This window comes from Hydractinia symbiolongicarpus, chromosome 2 (genome assembly GCF_029227915.1).
Source record: "Hydractinia symbiolongicarpus strain clone_291-10 chromosome 2, HSymV2.1, whole genome shotgun sequence".
Lineage (NCBI taxonomy): Eukaryota > Metazoa > Cnidaria > Hydrozoa > Anthoathecata > Hydractiniidae > Hydractinia > Hydractinia symbiolongicarpus.
Window position 1 is genome coordinate 36,041,654 of NC_079876.1, and position 20,540 is coordinate 36,062,193.

General features: G+C 37.5%; 1 protein-coding gene across 1 annotated transcript in view; it reads left to right on the top strand.

Moving 5' to 3' along the window:
• The window catches only part of LOC130630160 (uncharacterized), a 36,315-nt gene extending 20,032 nt beyond the window's left edge, over positions 1-16,283 (top strand). Inside the window, exon 2 of the mRNA XM_057443552.1 lies at positions 7,215-16,283. The gene's annotated coding sequence lies outside the window, so the exon portion shown is untranslated. The remainder of the gene's footprint in view (positions 1-7,214) is intronic.
• The last annotated feature ends 4,257 nt before the right edge of the window (positions 16,284-20,540 follow it).

Genomic DNA, 20,540 nt, shown 5'->3' on the forward strand with positions numbered 1-20,540 from the left:
AGCATCTTTTTATCGCCACGATCCCTACGGGAACTTCCCGTTTGCGTGAAGAAAACCGGCCTCTCGACTGCCTTTTCATCATGGTTTTTGTATACCAACGGTTTTTTGTCGTATGCCTCAAGATCGTCGTAAAGGGCTTTATTTAAACTTGACTTTAAAAAAGGAAAAGAAGCTGACAGTATTAAAGCAAAAAATTTTATAAAGTACCCCATACAATATGTGCGATTGCGATGTGCACAGGATGGTAGGAGATGAAACGCGTGCCTTGTCATACTGATCCACAACTCTATCTGCCATATTTGCGCCATATTCGTTACCTACATTCGTTACCTAACTGGCTGAACTTTTTGCTTCGCCAGATAGCTTCTTAAGGATGTTTTTCCTGAAGTTTGTTTCAGGACGACGCCAAGTACAGAGGTAATGACTGTCTTCACATTCTAGACTGGAGGTTGCCAGAAGCCATTTTGACTGTGGTAGCACGACAAAGGAATCAGCAACAGCGTAGGAAGAAATTTGATTTTCATAAAAAGACAACCTCTTTTGGTGTTGTTGGCAATCAAAGAAATATTCCATGTTCTTTTTTTATCCATGACTCACTGTGCAGTTTGACTAGAGTGTTGTGCAACGCTGTTGGGCTATTACCTAACGTTCTTGACTTGAGTAGGGATAAAACATTTGAATCTCAAGCATATGTATACCGTAAGAAGCTGATTTAAAATATGATTATCCCAAGCCAGAACAGTGAATCTGCAAGGGCAAATTAGGTACTCAGTTGCTAAGTAGTAATAGTCAGCAACATCTGATATTAGAGATTTAAGCGAATTTTGTTGTAAATCCCGTTTGATTTTAAACTTCTGTTGCAGGATTCTTTACAACTATACATAACATTCAAATATTCAAATACAAAAAAAAATAGGTACGTTGTTTATGTCTTAAAATCTAGATTTTATACTCAGATACTTGTGAAAGTGTTGCTCAAACTTTGTTAGAAATCTGCATGCTTAATGACGCTGAGCATTCTTTTAATTCAGAGGTTGATTGACAGAAATGAACTGATGGTGAATCCTAATTAAACATTTCATTAAGTCACGAGGTAATGGTATTTTATTTAAAAATGTTACAAACTTCTAAAAAGACAAGTTTAATATGTGCTTAATAATGTGTTTAACTATTACATACTTATATATATTAAAATTTAATTGCTACCTCTTTTGCAGTTGAAATTGTTCCCCAATTGTAGTTGTACAAGGGCCAACTGTAGAAATTGGTGTGCGTAACAAAGATGAAATCTTTTTTGGTTTAAACTTTGGACAATACAATAAATTGATTTTGAATCCTAAGTAGAAACTTAAAGGATTAAGAATACTATCAAAAAAATCAAAAGACTAAGAAAACAACAATTAGATTTCAAGGTTAAATATGGCCTGTATGGGACTCAAACCCACAACCTCTCACTGAAAATAAGTGATTGCTCTTCCAATTGAGCTAACAATCTTATAAGATGAAACTTTATGCTGTTGTCATAATAAACTTTAAATTTTAAGTTAATATATTATAAATGATAATTTAGGAACTTACCCTGAACTTCTCAGGAGATATTTGTTTTGCGTAATTAAATTGTTTCCGAACAACCACAGAGGAAGAATATACAATAGATGTCGATGTTCTTAGCACAAATGTTGATACATTCTCTTCAGTACTTGACGACAATACAAAACCTTAAACAATTAGTATCAAAAATGTCAATTTATTAATTATATATAATGTCAATCCATACACAAAAACGTTTAGTTAAATGTACACATAAACTCTAGCCCTTCTTGTTAAAGTTAGTAGGTGTTTGTTTATCAAACACACGCATGCGTATACATATACAGATAAACTTCTCAGTAAATGCGTTATTCAAGATATATAAAAGTTTCATCTCCTGAGAAAAGGAAGTTTAACTGTCTTTTTGGCAGTAACTTTGGAGGAATAAAACCTCGATGATTTAACCCTAAAACTTCACAGGTTGAGTATTTCATTGTGCCTTGTGTTCAAAATTTTCTCCTTCTTAGAACGTTATTCACACAAAATCCTCACTTGTCTAAGAAATTCCCAAACGGCTTAACATCAAACATACACTTGCGTCTGGGGCATTTCTTTTTTACAGCCATCTTTTTTGCCCCAAAGGAATATGGTAGCGGTTGTTGTCCCCTACCAAACGTATAATCTCCATTTGCAAACAAATACAATCTCCTCTCAAAGGCAAATTTAGGCATTCTAACGTGAAAAAATGACAACAGAAATCCTTTTATAGCACTTATGCGGTGTATTGGTGTAAACAACCACAATAATAACCAATACTGCGTAACCACACTACAAATTTACAACATTATAAAACACAGGGACTATAGTATTAGCACTAACTGAAAGCTTGGCTTCATATTTATCATCACCAGCTAAAAGACAAGCTGAGCAAACATTTTCTATTATGGAGCTCATAGACGACTTTATACGTTTCTAATTAATCCACAAGAGACAAACTAAAGCCTACCTAAACTTCCGAAAACAGAAGCAACTACAAATAACTTTTGATGCCTAAACACCCAAAACATAGTGCCACCTAGCTAGCCATACAAACACAGATACATAAATTCCAAGAAGATATTATTAAATCAAACACTCAAACAGCCTTTTGTGGCTTTCAAAAGCATAAGAAGAACTGCTACACATCGTATAGACACATATTTTCAGCCAAAAGCCAAAAAACATTCAACAAATGGACAAAATTTTGCACTGCTCCAACTGTTGCATCTTTTCGCTTTTGACCGGTTATTTTGTTTTCTTCGAATTTAGGACGAACCAATGATAAATGCGTATTCCAAATTTACAATGCAATTTCCAATTCTATTCATATAAATTATAATTTCTATTTATACGCTATGAAAGGACCTATTCATAAATTTGGAATAAATTGGAATATGCAACAAAAAGAAAACAATAGGTTTTTGGTTATTTTCAAATGTATGAATCCCCAGACTAACCCGCACCAACTGTAAGGAAGGAAAGGGCATAAAAACTGGAGAAAAGGGGGAAATCGCAAAAAAGGACGAACGAAAAGAATATCAGGTGCTTTTGTTCCTACCCTGCATTAATTAACTAACAGTAACATTAACCCTGCAATCTCTTTCGTACGTGATCTGTCTTTTTTAGCCCACAACATTAACATTGTTTTTTTTTATTTCAAACAAAATTATCTTATTTCTTTCTACAAGAATGTTATATTGAAAAAGCAGGCGCGAATCAGCTGGTAGTCTTCAAACATGGTTCGCCAATGTGATCGACATATGTTATTTCCATTACTTATAGTTGTACTTCAGCTAGTGAATTTTCTGCATTCTAACTGTTAGACTTTTCTCTAACGCTGCATATTTCCTTGTCTTCATCCATCCTGCAAGACCTTCTAATAAATATGCTTGAAAGTTGACAGGATTGGCACTTTAGGTATAAAATGTGTCAAAAGACAATGAAATGATTCCACTGAAGTTCTACCTTCTGCACAGCGAAACACCGTAACATCCTGTTTGCCCTAATGGTACGCACTGGAGAATACAGAGACACATTAGGATCTTGTAGACAAGTCAATTTTTTGGCATTCAAACATTGTTACCATTGATGATTACTCTAATTCAAAGAGAGGCACTCCCAGCGTTTTGGTGCAGCCAGTGTACAATAAAAATAACTTTTCTAAGGCCTTTATTGTAACGTCATTAGATCTTTTTCGTCTACGACAATGCTTCGGCAGCTCATTGCTTGAGCAACGACATCATTTGTTAGAGACTTTTCTCCTTTAGCTTGAAGTTCTTCTTTCTTTACTGCCAAAAGTTCTTGGTAATCTTGCTTGTCCCATTCAAAAATAGCAGCAGAGAGTTTCTATGAATGGACCATACAACGAATGTTCTTCAGACAAATATCCAAAGGCAATCCCTTTTATAAAATGCCATATGTCAAGTTCTTTCGTGATGGAAAAAGCCTTTTATATCCTCACTATAACAATTACAGTCAACATAAGTAACATATGGTGGTGCAACATTGGCACCTGCATATCACTTTGTGAGACCTTGTGCCATTGTCTGTAGGCTTTTATTTGACTCTGAAGACGTGACGACGCATTTCAGAATAGCACCATGTTAATTCCCAACGTTGGTTACCCATTTTGCACTGTTTCTTGCCATACTGGACAATTATCTTAAAACCTTTTTCATGGAGTCCATCTTTAGCACTTCGGCAAAAACACTAGTAACTTCTGCTTAGCATATATAAAGCCCTGTCTAAGCATCTCTTGCATATGCTGCAATAAACTATTGTGCTCTTGATACAAGGCAGAAATCTTCAGCTTCTTCATACCCACATGACATGGCAACACTGGTCGTAAGTGAAGTAATTCTTTTGTGGTTTTGACAATGAGCAAGGTATTCCATATGCTGTTTAATCCATTCTTCATTATGCATTTCCAAAATGGTATTCTTTAGGGCATGAGTACTGTTACCCAATGTCTTTGACCTCATCTGTGATGTGATTGCGTTATCACAAGCGTAGTGGTAGGTCAAAACAGCAGGGAGTTTAACTTTTAAGTTATGGGGCAACTGCTCCAAAGACCTGGTGTCCAAAAGAAACAAGTGTTTTCCCACAAATGCATCCAATTGCTTCTGTTGACAAGTAATAATGTCCTTCACATCCAGAACAAGACGAATTTTGGTTGGACATTTCAGGTCAAATCAATACATCATCCTTGGCATGCACAGTAAAATACTATACGCAGGAGATAAATTTCTGGAGTTGGCTTAGTTGTACCGGTTTTTCTAATAGCCTGTGGATAATTCCAAAGCTCCATTGGTTTCTGGAACCGATCAGAAGTCTCCATGCTATTTGGAAAGACTTGCTCGTCAATCCATAGGGAAAATGTTACATTAAGCATCCTCATTTTATAAACAATGTGAGGATGCTCAATCTAGCCAATTTATAAGCACACATAAAAAAACAGCACTTTAAACCATCATAAATATGTAAGAGTGTAGAAACAGATATAGAAATAGCAATACATACTGTACGTCAGTATAAAAATCAGAATATTTCCACAGTCCACAGTAGTTGTTAATAAATAGTTAATAGTACATTATTGGGCAATATTAAATAAAAATATAGATGATAAGAATAGAAATAAGAATATGCTCACAGTATCTCTATTAGGTTTCTTCTCAAATGTTCCTTGTGATGGGCTTTCTAAACTTTAGATCTTCTTTCTGGGGGTGGTTTTAGATGGTGATATTGTTGTCTATAAATTTATTTTGAACATTTAAAATTGAAAATACCAATAGATAAACTAAATTAAAAACATATTCACTTACAGTATTTTTTGCAGGCTCTTTTGTACGAATCGGCAAGTGCACAACCGATGACAACGACACTGATGTTGTCTATAAAACTATAAATTATCAGGAATTATGGTTGGACATACGCATAGAAATAAAATTAAGAACATACACCACTAACAGCAATTCTTGGAGGCACTTCTGAATAACTTGTGATGCTGTCTATAAAATTGTACAAATATGTGACTTTCCAGGGGAATTTGATAACAAGCATTTAGCGTTAATCAGCATTTAAAGCGTTAATATTAACGCTTTAGCGCTAACATTTAACGTTATAACGTTAATAACACTAATATAATTTTGTTGCGATGATAACGCTAAGACAATAATAAAATTTAGCGTTAAAATAACGCTATTAACGTTAAAAAGCATGCCATTTTGATTTTTTGTGTGCCGACAACATTAACAACAAAGCCGAGACCTTTCTTTCACGATTTAGAGAACGCATGGTTGGCTTCTCAGTTCCAGGGTTACTTCCAGCTATCTCTTTTAATCTATGGAATTGAAATGGTAGGGAATAATATTTATTCAAATTTTTGTAACCTAATACTAAGTCACGACGTTGCCCTATTACTTTTAAAAAAATTCTAAAGTTTCAGAGTATGTAGGCAGAATATAATTAGACAAAAAACGAATCATAAATTTAGTTTTACAACGATTTTTCCTAAATGTTTGGCTACATCACAACATGGTCAAACATAATTTACTAGTTCAGTTGGTGCTCCAAAATTTATTTCACTTTAGAAAGAAAGCTCTATCAAATTTTGAGATAATCCATTCTGCACAATATGCTTTAGTTTCTTCTAAAAAAATATGTATTTGCTGTTTAGTAGCAAACAGATATTTCGGATGTAGTCGACGTGGAAGATGAAGGAAATTCAGAAAGTAAGAGTGAGGAAGGAAGAGGGATTTCTGGTTGGCATAAAGTTGATGTTCTGGCTCGTGCTTTGCTGGCACTAAATGGCTTCAGTGTCAGTGCTACAAACGTTAAAGCCCTTTACGACGATCTTGAGGCATACGACAAAAAACCGTTGGTATACAAAAAACATGATGAAAAGGCAGTCGAGAGGCCGGTTTTCTTCACGCAAACGGGAAGTTCACGTAGGGATCGTGGCGATAAAAAGATGCTTTTAGTCCGGCACCTTTTCTGCTTTATTGCCATCAAAAAACAGGATCGATTTTTTTTTTGATTTTTGATTTTCTCTTTATTTAACGTCGATAGATACAATAGTATTTAAATAACTAATTTAAATCGACAACAAAACGTAAAACAAGGCAAACAGCGAAATAAGTAAAGTTAAAATATGTATGGTATATCCATGCATATTTTACAGGTGCAAACATCACCTTCCCAAAATTTTATTGAGCTACGGAAGGCTTCGAGAGAAGGAGCATTCTTTGTAGCGTCAGGCACAGATATCCATAGCTTCCCTGCAATATTTGATAAAGTATTTAAGCCATAGTACGTTGTCCGACAAGTTGGTCGCCTGATTAAATTAAAGCAACGAAGGTTGTACTTGTTTTCCCTAACAGAAAATATCTCGTTCATATATAGAGGTGACAATCCATTTAAAAATTTGTAAACCTCTTTCATTAAATTCGTCGAATCTCTGTGCATCCAAGGAAATACGATTCCCGCTGGAAGAGGATCATTGGCGAGTACAACAACATCCGTGCTCGCCTTTTTAACAGTTCTTTGCTGGAGGAGACTGGTTTGACATTTTACACCATAACGAAACCACCTCGCGATTGTGGTTTAAAAATCAAACAAGAAGGGAAGAAATTTTAACTCTTCTTCAGGTTGTCCACCTATCCAACGGCAAGAAAACAGCTACAGATGCTCTTCCACCTCATGCTGCTCAATCCAACTCACGAGGCAACATTGACGTGGTTAATTACAAAGATCCTGAAAATCGCTCCGATATGGCCAGGCTAAAATTCTTAAATCGAGATGGAGCCATCCCAACACCTGACTTTGTAATGAAACAGATGAAGCGTCAGCTGCTACAACACCAGCACCCAAAAAAACACCTAGAAAAAGAGCATCTAAACCAAAGGTGCTGCAAAGACCGCCGACATTACAGCCGCAATTTATTGCGCCGATGTCATGCCTTGCGCCAAGTTCTTTTTGCCAACCATACATTCCACCACATTTCTACAATCGTTTTCCCAACTACCGATGCAAATTCCGCACCTACAAATGCCCAACATGTTGTCATACCATCAGCCTACAACATCTGTGAAAAAGAAGAAGCCAGAAAAAGAGTACACCTTCCGCAAATGCAATCAACCAATAAAGGAAGGCCACGGACAATATAAAGGGGAACGATACTGTTCGTATGAACCTGATGCACCTTCCTATAACATTTGGTTAGAGCAGCGGCGTAAAGCGGACACAAAAGGAACAAAATAAGTTCATGTAATTTCTTATGTAAAACGGGTAACATATGCCCTTACTAACACACCATTACGCCTTTTCTTTTTCCTTTCTCTTTCCCCCTCTTTTCCCCCTTTTCTCCAGTCTTTTATGCCCCTTCCTTCCTTACAGTTGGCCAGCGCGGTTTCAGGTGGTGAATGCAGCATTTTTTCGTATCCACGACTCGCTGTGGAGTTCTACAAGAGTGTTGTGTAACGCTGTTGGTCCATTACCCAACGTTCTTGACTTCAGCAGTGATATGACCTTGAAGTCACAGGCAGCACTTAAAATCGAATGCAAACATGCGTCGTGACATCCATAGGTATATATCCTACGCAGGAAATACGACTCTGGTTTGGGTTTAAATGCAAATAAAAAGTTAACGGCTTGTGGATAGTTCCAAAGCCTAACGGGAGTTGCGAGCGTTCCTGTTCCGCAGAAAAAATGTTTGGCGACCCAATGGAGATCTGCAGGAGCCATATTTTGATTCCAATATCGTGGAAGTCTGTCAGTAACATCAGATGGAGGCTGCATACAATGAAAACGCATTTAAACATATTTAAAATTGCTGCCAATGTCTCATAAAAGGAATAGGAATAACAAAAAAATCCTCATCGATAATGTCATACAAACTTACCAAGATAGTATCAGATGAAACATGTGAAGAATTGGGTGCTATAGCGATAGTTGTGCTACTTTTTAACGATTTAGACAAACCCTACATGGTTATGGAATAGAAATTAGATTTAAGGAATGTATGGATTACAATATATATTATTATTATTATTATTATTATTATTATTATTATTATTATTATCATTATCATTTAAAAATGCTTATACAGGATAATGAGTATGTAGGCAGAATATAATTAGACAAAAAACGAATCATAAATTTAGTTTTACAACGATTTTTCCTAAATGTTTGGCTACATCACAACATGGTCAAACATAATTTACTAGTTCAGTTGGTGCTCCAAAATTTATTTCACTTTAGAAAGAAAGCTCTATCAAATTTTGAGATAATCCATTCTGCACAATATGCTTTAGTTTCTTCTAAAAAAATATGTATTTGCTGTTTAGTAGCAAACAGATATTTCGGATGTAGTCGACGTGGAAGATGAAGGAAATTCAGAAAGTAAGAGTGAGGAAGGAAGATGGATTTCTGGTTGGCATAAAGTTGATGTTCTGGCTCGTGCTTTGCTGGCACTAAATGGCTTCAGTGTCAGTGCTACAAACGTTAAAGCCCTTTACGACGATCTTGAGGCATACGACAAAAAACCGTTGGTATACAAAAAACATGATGAAAAGGCAGTCCAGAGGCCGGTTTTCTTCACGCAAACGGGAAGTTCACGTAGGGATCGTGGCGATAAAAAGATGCTTTTAGTCCGGCACCTTTTCTGCTTTATTGCCATCAAAAAACAGGATCGATTTTTTTTTTGATTTTTGATTTTCTCTTTATTTAACGTCGATAGATACAATAGTATTTAAATAACTAATTTAAATCGACAACAAAACGTAAAACAAGGCAAACAGCGAAATAAGTAAAGTTAAAATATGTATGGTATATCCATGCATATTTTACAGGTGCAAACATCACCTCCCCAAAATTTTATTGAGCTACGGAAGGCTTCGAGAGAAGGAGCATTCTTTGTAGCGTCAGGCACAGATATCCATAGCTTCCCTGCAATATTTGATAAAGTATTTAAGCCATAGTACGTTGTCCGACAAGTTGGTCGCCTGATTAAATTAAAGCAACGAAGGTTGTACTTGTTTTCCCTAACAGAAAATATCTCGTTCATATATAGAGGTGACAATCCATTTAAAAATTTGTAAACCTCTTTCATTAAATTCGTCGAAGCTCTGTGCATCCAAGGAAATACGATTCCCGCTGGAAGAGGATCATTGGCGAGTACAACAACATCCGTGCTCGCCTTTTTAACAGTTCTTTGCTGGAGGAGACTGGTTTGACATTTTACACCATAACGAAACCACCTCGCGATTGTGGTTTAAAAATCAAACAAGAAGGGAAGAAATTTTAACTCTTCTTCAGGTTGTCCACCTATCCAACGGCAAGAAAACAGCTACAGATGCTCTTCCACCTCATGCTGCTCAATCCAACTCACGAGGCAACATTGACGTGGTTAATTACAAAGATCCTGAAAATCGCTCCGATATGGCCAGGCTAAAATTCTTAAATCGAGATGGAGCCATCCCAACACCTGACTTTGTAATGAAACAGATGAAGCGTCAGCTGCTACAACACCAGCACCCAAAAAAACACCTAGAAAAAGAGCATCTAAACCAAAGGTGCTGCAAAGACCGCCGACATTACAGCCGCAATTTATTGCGCCGATGTCATGCCTTGCGCCAAGTTCTTTTTGCCAACCATACATTCCACCACATTTCTACAATCGTTTTCCCAACTACCGATGCAAATTCCGCACCTACAAATGCCCAACATGTTGTCATACCATCAGCCTACAACATCTGTGAAAAAGAAGAAGCCAGAAAAAGAGTACACCTTCCGCAAATGCAATCAACCAATAAAGGAAGGCCACGGACAATATAAAGGGGAACGATACTGTTCGTATGAACCTGATGCACCTTCCTATAACATTTGGTTAGAGCAGCGGCGTAAAGCGGACACAAAAGGAACAAAATAAGTTCATGTAATTTCTTATGTAAAACGGGTAACATATGCCCTTACTAACACACCATTACGCCTTTTCTTTTTCCTTTCTCTTTCCCCCTCTTTTCCCCCTTTTCTCCAGTCTTTTATGCCCCTTCCTTCCTTACAGTTGGCCAGCGCGGTTTCAGGTGGTGAATGCAGCATTTTTTCGTATCCACGACTCGCTGTGGAGTTCTACAAGAGTGTTGTGTAACGCTGTTGGTCCATTACCCAACGTTCTTGACTTCAGCAGTGATATGACCTTGAAGTCACAGGCAGCACTTAAAATCGAATGCAAACATGCGTCGTGACATCCATAGGTATATATCCTACGCAGGAAATACGACTCTGGTTTGGGTTTAAATGCAAATAAAAAGTTAACGGCTTGTGGATAGTTCCAAAGCCTAACGGGAGTTGCGAGCGTTCCTGTTCCGCAGAAAAAATGTTTGGCGACCCAATGGAGATCTGCAGGAGCCATATTTTGATTCCAATATCGTGGAAGTCTGTCAGTAACATCAGATGGAGGCTGCATACAATGAAAACGCATTTAAACATATTTAAAATTGCTGCCAATGTCTCATAAAAGGAATAGGAATAACAAAAAAATCCTCATCGATAATGTCATACAAACTTACCAAGATAGTATCAGATGAAACATGTGAAGAATTGGGTGCTATAGCGATAGTTGTGCTACTTTTTAACGATTTAGACAAACCCTACATGGTTATGGAATAGAAATTAGATTTAAGGAATGTATGGATTACAATATATATTATTATTATTATTATTATTATTATTATTATTATTATTATTATTATTATTATTATCATTATCATTTAAAAATGCTTATACAGGATAATGAGTATGTAGGCAGAATATAATTAGACAAAAAACGAATCATAAATTTAGTTTTACAACGATTTTTCCTAAATGTTTGGCTACATCACAACATGGTCAAACATAATTTACTAGTTCAGTTGGTGCTCCAAAATTTATTTCACTTTAGAAAGAAAGCTCTATCAAATTTTGAGATAATCCATTCTGCACAATATGCTTTAGTTTCTTCTAAAAAAATATGTATTTGCTGTTTAGTAGCAAACAGATATTTCGGATGTAGTCGACGTGGAAGATGAAGGAAATTCAGAAAGTAAGAGTGAGGAAGGAAGAGGGATTTCTGGTTGGCATAAAGTTGATGTTCTGGCTCGTGCTTTGCTGGCACTAAATGGCTTCAGTGTCAGTGCTACAAACGTTAAAGCCCTTTACGACGATCTTGAGGCATACGACAAAAAACCGTTGGTATACAAAAAACATGATGAAAAGGCAGTCCAGAGGCCGGTTTTCTTCACGCAAACGGGAAGTTCACGTAGGGATCGTGGCGATAAAAAGATGCTTTTAGTCCGGCACCTTTTCTGCTTTATTGCCATCAAAAAACAGGATCGATTTTTTTTTTGATTTTTGATTTTCTCTTTATTTAACGTCGATAGATACAATAGTATTTAAATAACTAATTTAAATCGACAACAAAACGTAAAACAAGGCAAACAGCGAAATAAGTAAAGTTAAAATATGTATGGTATATCCATGCATATTTTACAGGTGCAAACATCACCTCCCCAAAATTTTATTGAGCTACGGAAGGCTTCGAGAGAAGGAGCATTCTTTGTAGCGTCAGGCACAGATATCCATAGCTTCCCTGCAATATTTGATAAAGTATTTAAGCCATAGTACGTTGTCCGACAAGTTGGTCGCCTGATTAAATTAAAGCAACGAAGGTTGTACTTGTTTTCCCTAACAGAAAATATCTCGTTCATATATAGAGGTGACAATCCATTTAAAAATTTGTAAACCTCTTTCATTAAATTCGTCGAAGCTCTGTGCATCCAAGGAAATACGATTCCCGCTGGAAGAGGATCATTGGCGAGTACAACAACATCCGTGCTCGCCTTTTTAACAGTTCTTTGCTGGAGGAGACTGGTTTGACATTTTACACCATAACGAAACCACCTCGCGATTGTGGTTTAAAAATCAAACAAGAAGGGAAGAAATTTTAACTCTTCTTCAGGTTGTCCACCTATCCAACGGCAAGAAAACAGCTACAGATGCTCTTCCACCTCATGCTGCTCAATCCAACTCACGAGGCAACATTGACGTGGTTAATTACAAAGATCCTGAAAATCGCTCCGATATGGCCAGGCTAAAATTCTTAAATCGAGATGGAGCCATCCCAACACCTGACTTTGTAATGAAACAGATGAAGCGTCAGCTGCTACAACACCAGCACCCAAAAAAACACCTAGAAAAAGAGCATCTAAACCAAAGGTGCTGCAAAGACCGCCGACATTACAGCCGCAATTTATTGCGCCGATGTCATGCCTTGCGCCAAGTTCTTTTTGCCAACCATACATTCCACCACATTTCTACAATCGTTTTCCCAACTACCGATGCAAATTCCGCACCTACAAATGCCCAACATGTTGTCATACCATCAGCCTACAACATCTGTGAAAAAGAAGAAGCCAGAAAAAGAGTACACCTTCCGCAAATGCAATCAACCAATAAAGGAAGGCCACGGACAATATAAAGGGGAACGATACTGTTCGTATGAACCTGATGCACCTTCCTATAACATTTGGTTAGAGCAGCGGCGTAAAGCGGACACAAAAGGAACAAAATAAGTTCATGTAATTTCTTATGTAAAACGGGTAACATATGCCCTTACTAACACACCATTACGCCTTTTCTTTTTCCTTTCTCTTTCCCCCTCTTTTCCCCCTTTTCTCCAGTCTTTTATGCCCCTTCCTGACTCGCTGTGGAGTTCTACAAGAGTGTTGTGTAACGCTGTTGGTCCATTACCCAACGTTCTTGACTTCAGCAGTGATATGACCTTGAAGTCACAGGCAGCACTTAAAATCGAATGCAAACATGCGTCGTGACATCCATAGGTATATATCCTACGCAGGAAATACGACTCTGGTTTGGGTTTAAATGCAAATAAAAAGTTAACGGCTTGTGGATAGTTCCAAAGCCTAACGGGAGTTGCGAGCGTTCCTGTTCCGCAGAAAAAATGTTTGGCGACCCAATGGAGATCTGCAGGAGCCATATTTTGATTCCAATATCGTGGAAGTCTGTCAGTAACATCAGATGGAGGCTGCATACAATGAAAACGCATTTAAACATATTTAAAATTGCTGCCAATGTCTCATAAAAGGAATAGGAATAACAAAAAAATCCTCATCGATAATGTCATACAAACTTACCAAGATAGTATCAGATGAAACATGTGAAGAATTGGGTGCTATAGCGATAGTTGTGCTACTTTTTAACGATTTAGACAAACCCTACATGGTTATGGAATAGAAATTAGATTTAAGGAATGTATGGATTACAATATATATTATTATTATTATTATTATTATTATTATTATTATTATTATTATTATTATCATTATCATTTAAAAATGCTTATACAGGATAATGAGTATGTAGGCAGAATATAATTAGACAAAAAACGAATCATAAATTTAGTTTTACAACGATTTTTCCTAAATGTTTGGCTACATCACAACATGGTCAAACATAATTTACTAGTTCAGTTGGTGCTCCAAAATTTATTTCACTTTAGAAAGAAAGCTCTATCAAATTTTGAGATAATCCATTCTGCACAATATGCTTTAGTTTCTTCTAAAAAAATATGTATTTGCTGTTTAGTAGCAAACAGATATTTCGGATGTAGTCGACGTGGAAGATGAAGGAAATTCAGAAAGTAAGAGTGAGGAAGGAAGAGGGATTTCTGGTTGGCATAAAGTTGATGTTCTGGCTCGTGCTTTGCTGGCACTAAATGGCTTCAGTGTCAGTGCTACAAACGTTAAAGCCCTTTACGACGATCTTGAGGCATACGACAAAAAACCGTTGGTATACAAAAAACATGATGAAAAGGCAGTCGAGAGGCCGGTTTTCTTCACGCAAACGGGAAGTTCACGTAGGGATCGTGGCGATAAAAAGATGCTTTTAGTCCGGCACCTTTTCTGCTTTATTGCCATCAAAAAACAGGATCGATTTTTTTTTTGATTTTTGATTTTCTCTTTATTTAACGTCGATAGATACAATAGTATTTAAATAACTAATTTAAATCGACAACAAAACGTAAAACAAGGCAAACAGCGAAATAAGTAAAGTTAAAATATGTATGGTATATCCATGCATATTTTACAGGTGCAAACATCACCTTCCCAAAATTTTATTGAGCTACGGAAGGCTTCGAGAGAAGGAGCATTCTTTGTAGCGTCAGGCACAGATATCCATAGCTTCCCTGCAATATTTGATAAAGTATTTAAGCCATAGTACGTTGTCCGACAAGTTGGTCGCCTGATTAAATTAAAGCAACGAAGGTTGTACTTGTTTTCCCTAACAGAAAATATCTCGTTCATATATAGAGGTGACAATCCATTTAAAAATTTGTAAACCTCTTTCATTAAATTCGTCGAAGCTCTGTGCATCCAAGGAAATACGATTCCCGCTGGAAGAGGATCATTGGCGAGTACAACAACATCCGTGCTCGCCTTTTTAACAGTTCTTTGCTGGAGGAGACTGGTTTGACATTTTACACCATAACGAAACCACCTCGCGATTGTGGTTTAAAAATCAAACAAGAAGGGAAGAAATTTTAACTCTTCTTCAGGTTGTCCACCTATCCAACGGCAAGAAAACAGCTACAGATGCTCTTCCACCTCATGCTGCTCAATCCAACTCACGAGGCAACATTGACGTGGTTAATTACAAAGATCCTGAAAATCGCTCCGATATGGCCAGGCTAAAATTCTTAAATCGAGATGGAGCCATCCCAACACCTGACTTTGTAATGAAACAGATGAAGCGTCAGCTGCTACAACACCAGCACCCAAAAAAACACCTAGAAAAAGAGCATCTAAACCAAAGGTGCTGCAAAGACCGCCGACATTACAGCCGCAATTTATTGCGCCGATGTCATGCCTTGCGCCAAGTTCTTTTTGCCAACCATACATTCCACCACATTTCTACAATCGTTTTCCCAACTACCGATGCAAATTCCGCACCTACAAATGCCCAACATGTTGTCATACCATCAGCCTACAACATCTGTGAAAAAGAAGAAGCCAGAAAAAGAGTACACCTTCCGCAAATGCAATCAACCAATAAAGGAAGGCCACGGACAATATAAAGGGGAACGATACTGTTCGTATGAACCTGATGCACCTTCCTATAACATTTAGTTAGAGCAGCGGCGTAAAGCGGACACAAAAGGAACAAAATAAGTTCATGTAATTTCTTATGTAAAACGGGTAACATATGCCCTTACTAACACACCATTACGCCTTTTCTTTTTCCTTTCTCTTTCCCCCTCTTTTCCCCCTTTTCTCCAGTCTTTTATGCCCCTTCCTTCCTTACAGTTGGCCAGCGCGGTTTCAGGTGGTGAATGCAGCATTTTTTCGTATCCACGACTCGCTGTGGAGTTCTACAAGAGTGTTGTGTAACGCTGTTGGTCCATTACCCAACGTTCTTGACTTCAGCAGTGATATGACCTTGAAGTCACAGGCAGCACTTAAAATCGAATGCAAACATGCGTCGTGACATCCATAGGTATATATCCTACGCAGGAAATACGACTCTGGTTTGGGTTTAAATGCAAATAAAAAGTTAACGGTTTGTGGATAGTTCCAAAGCCTAACGGGAGTTGCGAGCGTTCCTGTTCCGCAGAAAAAATGTTTGGCGACCCAATGGAGATCTGCAGGAGCCATATTTTGATTCCAATATCGTGGAAGTCTGTCAGTAACATCAGATGGAGGCTGCATACAATGAAAACGCATTTAAACATATTTAAAATTGCTGCCAATGTCTCATAAAAGGAATAGGAATAACAAAAAAATCCTCATCGATAATGTCATACAAACTTACCAAGATAGTATCAGATGAAACATGTGAAGAATTGGGTGCTATAGCGATAGTTGTGCTACTTTTTAACGATTTAGACAAACCCTACATGGTTATGGAATAGAAATTAGATTTAAGGAATGTATGGATTACAATATATATTATTATTATTATTATTATTATTATTATTATTATTATTATTATTATTATTATTATTATTATTATTATTATTATTATTATCATTATCATTTAAAAATGCTTATACAGGATAAAAATTTCAGTTGTAAAAACTGCTATAAATGTTTGTCCTGCGTATGTGTCGAAATTAGTAAAAAAATAGTAAAATATATATATATATAAAAATTATCAGTTAAAATAAAAATTTAAGGTTGAATAAGTAAGGAAAAGGCAACTTTCGGAAAAATTGAAAGGAAAATCAAAAGCAAAACAGATGATTAAGAAAAAAGTGGACTGCCCCCGACCAAACGTATATTCTCCATTTGCAAACAAGGACAATCTTCTGTCCCAGGTTTTTTTGTCCAAGCCAGTTTTAGGTTTAACGTAATAAATGACAACAAAAGTCCTCTTATATATAGCTACTTCTGCGATATATTGCTGAAAAAAACAACAATAATAGCCAATATTGCCTAGCGACAGTACAAAATATACAACATATATATATAACACAGGGAGTATAGTATTAGCACAAACTGAAAGTTTAGCTTTATATTCATCATCAAAAGACAAGCTGAGCAAACGTTTCCTATTAGGGAGCTCATAGACGAACTCGCAGTCAAAGCACATAGTCTTAATTCACAAGATACAAACCAAAGGCTACCTAAGCTTCCCAAAAAAACAGTACACAAATGCAAATCACTTTTGATGCTTACACAAATAAAACATAGTGCCAGCTAGCCACACAAACACAAACACAGAGACATAAATTCCCCAAAAACAGTATTAAATCAAACGTTCAAGCAGCCGTTTGTGGCTATCAAACGCATAAGAAGAACAACTACAAATGTGTAGACCATTATATAGACACATATTTCCAGATAAAAACTAAGAAAAAGCTAGCAAATCGACATAATTTTGCACTGCTTCAACCGTTACATTTCTTCGCTTTTGAACGGCCATTTTGTTTTTTTTGAATTTAGAACGAACCAATGAGGAAAGCGCATTTGGAATTTCTATTCATACGCTATGAAAGGACCTATTCATGAAATTGGAAAAAATTGGAATACGTAACAAAAGAAAAACAATGAGCCTTTTGTTACTTCCAAATGTATGAATCCCAGACTAACGCACGTCAAACTAAGCTATCTCGGCCATGATCATTTCAATCACATGACAGAAGTCAGTATGTTGTGATAGCCACTTGACCAGATCAAAAAGAATGTGTCAAGAATCTCTGCAAGTAGGGTGCGAACCTACGCGAGAAGATCCCATTAGATTTTAATTCTAACGCCTTAACCACTCGGCCAAAGCTGGGACATAATGGACTATACGAAAGGGGAAAAAAAGAGGAGGGGGGAGAAGTGGGAAGACGGGAAAAAAGAGAGGCAGGAGTCTTGCTACAACTATGGTAGCATGGAAATCGGACGTTAATTATCAGGGCAATGAACCTCTTAGAGGATTCGAACCCACAACCTTGTGTGCGGGAACAGTCCAGCTTGTCAATTGAGCCAGCCAGCCCCAAAAGCTTATGTTAAAATTAAAGTACAATTCGGTTCAGCTGTTAGCGCTGAATTTCGGAAAGACGTTTATGAGTAATTTAAAACAGGTTGCATCAACAATATTGTATATTTTCCTTTCTACTGACTATAAGAAAACCAAAAAATATATATGTAGAAATGGAAAAGTCTACTGTGTATAAGAACAAGGCTACCAGTCCCCCGGGAAACCATCCCGTATTGTCCACTCACAAGGTGGGGGTTTCACATCAGCCCACGATGCTCATTGTTGCCGGCTTCTCCAAATCTTGTTACTGCTCGATCAAAACTTCTCCCTCCCCAGACAGCTCTGAAAAGTCCGATTTCCATGCTACCATAGGTACTACGTAGTAATAAAAGAGAGGCTCGTTGCCCCGCTAATTAACGTCCCATTTCGTGCTACCATAGTGACAAGGTAAAAAAGAGGCTTGTTGCCCCGATGATTAACGTCCGATTTTCGTGCTACCATAGTTACAATTTCGTTATTGAATATTTCCATGTTACGATAGTGACAAGATAGTGACTGAATAGAGGCTTGTTGCCTCGATAGTTAACGTCCGATTTCCATGTTACGATGGTTGGCAGAAAGGATGTGAGGAAGAGTGAAGATAACGTCTGATTTCCATGTTACGATAGTAACAAAGTAACGTTTAAATAGGCTCGTTGTCTCGATAGTAAACGTCCAATTTCCATGCTACGATAGTTTGCAGAAAAGATTTGAGGCAGAATGCTGTGCAGATAACGTCCGATTTCCGTGCTACCATAGGTATAAATTCGGGGCTCTTCGCCCCTTTTATTAACGTCCGATTTCCGTGCTACCATAGCGATTATTATTAAAGCAAATCTTTTTCTGCTCTATTTCCAATTTCTTTAATTTGGCCCAAGCATCAAATGAAACAGCTCCAGGTTCATACGGACAATATATGAAACTGCGAAACCTACGATGGCCATCGCTAGTTGGTTTACCGCATTTCTTGCAACAGTAAACCTTTCTTGCACCAGGCACTACTCCTGCCTTTTGTTGCCTGTTGTAGTAGGTAGATTTAGACAGGTTTAATGGTTGGCTTTGCTGATTAATGTTGGAGTGTTGTAATAATGGCTGAGTAGAAGGCAGTTGAACAACATACGGTGGTATAGGTTGACTTGAAGATTGTTGTGGTTGAACAAAAAGGCTCCTTTGCTGCGAAACAGGTGGTGTGAAGCAAGCCTTTTTTGATGCAGAGTGTTAAAGTATTTTTTCAGAAGACCTTTTTCTTTGGTATCTCAGTACCGCCTAACCAGACCTGTCTTCTGGTTCTGGAAAGGTTATTTGCGCAGCATGTCCCTGAAGATCAGTTGCTTTTGGTCTAGTCTCAGGAAGAGGGTCTGTTGCAATGGTTACACTTGATGGAGTCCTTCTACCCTGATCGTTTAATTTTTACTACATCTTGATAACCATCCCTTTTTCCCCCACAAAACTTTCCTTTTGATGCCTTTCTTGCAACTTGCTGGAATTGAAGAGGCCTTTTGTCATACTCATCCAACTCTTCGTACAATTTAAGTACTTTCTGTGCATCTGTGTCTGCCAAACTGATTCCAGTTGCTAAGAGGAGAGCGTGCACAAGTGCATCAACTTTCTACCAACCAGGGATACCTTTGGAATCAGTGGAATTCTGTCCAGCTTCATCACTGTCTGCAATGTTTTCCTCTTCCTCAACATCTACACCGACTTCAACGTGATCGATAGCAAAGTCAGGAGTTGAAAAGTCTTCCTCGATCCCTTCATCGTCGCAGTCACAATCTTCCACACTCTTCTTGACGTTAGAAAATTCCAAAATAAGTTCGTGATACTCGATTCCAATCACTTCGTTTGATTTTAAATTTGGTGGATTTCCTGAAATTTCTTGGAAGTTGACAGCATTGGCACTTTTTCCAGGTATAAAATTTAGCAAATGACAATGGAAGGATTCCACTGAAGTGCCACCTCTTGCACAGCGAAACACTGGTAACATCCTGTTTCCCTTTTTAATGGTACGCACTTGGGAATAAAGAGACACATCAGGATCTTGTAAACAAGTGATGTGTTTTTTTTTTGGCCTTCAAATATTGTCACCATTGATTTTAAAAAGAGGCACTCCAAGCGTATCGGTGCAGCCAGTGTACGATAAAATGAGCTCTTCTAAGGCCTTTATTGTAGCATAATTTCCTCGTGTTCGTCTGCGACAATGCTTTACCAACTCATCTTTCGAAATTGCTTTAGCAGCGGCATCATTTGTGGGAGACTTCACTCCTTTGGCTTGAAGTTCTTCTTGCTTTGCTGCCAGAAGCTCTTAGTGATCTTGCTTGTCCCATTCAAAAATAGCAGCACAGAGTTTTCCCATAAATGGACCATACAACGGATGTGCTTCAGACATACATCCAAAGGCAATCCTTTTCATAAAA